Here is a 2215-nt window from a genome sequence, read left to right as displayed (position 1 = left end):
AGATTGCTCCAATAAGTGCCGGTGCGGTCATCCCCGTTGTTTCGTTGCGACCCCCACACCAGTTTGACCAAAAGCTGGACGGAGAAGGAACCGTTTTTGTCCCACGACCATGTCCATTTATCTTTGCCCGTGACGCCAAATCTCATATTCCGAAGATGCGCCTCCAACTCATAAAAATCTCCTATCGTAACATATCAACAATTGTGAGGATGATAACATGAACAAAAAAAATATGAAAGTCAATAAATTAATCATTATATTTATAACTATAATAAAAGAAAATGATATATGCATGAACTGACATTGTAATATTTCAACGTTAGTTTGATTTTTTTTTTCTAAAAAAATTTGCACGGTACACAAAACTAATTTATTTAAATTTCGATACCCATTATCAAAATTTCTGAATCTGTCACTACCAAAGATGGAGGGTGAAAACCCACCAGAGATGGAGGTAGTGTTCGATGTGAGAGAGAAGATGAATTATTTTCTTTTTTGACCCTCCTAGTTTTAATGTTTACATTTTGGTCAATAATTTAACAAAATTCAATAAATAAATGAAAAAAAGGGCCATTTTGCCTTGAAATTTTACAAACCTGTCTGATGGCGGTTTTGTCCAAGGACCAAATCCGTAGAAAATACATACCACAAGATGCTCTACATAATAAATAAAGTCCAAGGACCAATTTCATCAAATTGTGCATACTGTAAGGACTATAAGGGTAACTTACTCGAGGAATAATGAAAGTTGGGCCTGTTGTGTGGGCCAATCAATGATTACGGCCTTAAAAACTGTGAGTTGGAATTGTGACCTCTCTTAATTGGTGCTTTTAATGCATTAAAGACTTGTACTCAGTGGTTGAGTACATGTACTGTCACTTGGCGGCTTCAATACAGCTGACTCTTCATTTACTTTTTCCTTTTTCCAGACCTTAAATAACCAAATACACACCGATACCGAATTAATAGCTTGTACTTTGTGAAGTTGCAGCACCTATTAATGTTGAATTTAGTCGTTGTTTCACTGTAACAAGTACACATACGGTTTCCAATTTATTCATTTTCCAAGTATGTGATATTTATTATACCATAAATTATTAAGATTGCTTATAAAAATATCTTATTAACTTATTTCGGTATGACATTGATAATACACACTTTTGAGTGTTTGGATAAACAATTTATGCCGATACCAAACCGGTAATAAGAAGTTTTTAAAGAAGTTAAATTATTCTAACTTATAATAAGTTGATAAACATTTTTGTAGAAAAAAACATAAGTTGTTTCAAATAAACAATCTCAAAGACCCTCTAAGATTAAAAAAAATAGTTTTAAACCTGCGTGAGCATCTCCTACAGTTTATCTTAATTTTTTTATAAGATTTAGTAATTTTTTTTTGTTCTAATAACTGTGCTAAATTGGTATGTTAGCATCTTCATCAGTTATGCTAAAAAAGAAAGTTTTTAAAGATATAAATTCTTTTTTTTTCTTCAAGAGTTATGCTAAATGGTATGCTAAAGTAGAAAAAAGAAGAGAGAGATAAGGTCAACATGTCTAAATTTGGAGAAATCTTTAAAAATATATAGAAATAATATTTTTTTTGTTTTTTTTTTCAAACGATAAGGGTTATTGAAATTAAAAATGTGGAAGAGAAAAACAATATTTTATTAATATAGTTAATGTTAATATTATTAAAATAGAGTAGCCGTTGAAGTTGAATGTAAATCATTTAAGAGATTTTAATTTTTTATAATTTATTATAGATATTTTTTACATCATAATTGTTGGAATTGCAAGAAAAGAAGAGAGATAAGGTATGAATTTCCAAATTTGGATAGATTTCTAAAACTCTAGAATAAAGAGAGTAATAATATTTTAATTATATCTCACCAATAAAATGTATTAAAATTAAAGCATCTTTATGAGCTTCTCTAAAATAGAGAAAATCCATTTTTTGTTCTTTATAATACTTCAATAGTTTCTCTATAATGTTCTTTAAAATAGAAAAAAAAAAAAAAAAAACTCCATTTTCAGAGAATTCTCTAAAACTTGATGTAGAGAAGGAGAGAAATGATTATTTCATTTGATTTTACCAATACAATTAAATTATTATTATTTTATATAAAGTTTTTTTTGAAAGTGTATTATTGATATTTTATTTGAAGAGCATAAATTACAAAATAACAACTAATAAAGTATATGTATAAATAAAAAT

Source organism: Cynara cardunculus, assembly GCF_001531365.2.
Source record: "Cynara cardunculus var. scolymus isolate 2C chromosome LG 9, CcrdV1, whole genome shotgun sequence".
NCBI classification, from domain to species: domain Eukaryota; kingdom Viridiplantae; phylum Streptophyta; class Magnoliopsida; order Asterales; family Asteraceae; genus Cynara; species Cynara cardunculus.
Note: the sequence above shows the minus strand (reverse complement) of the source record.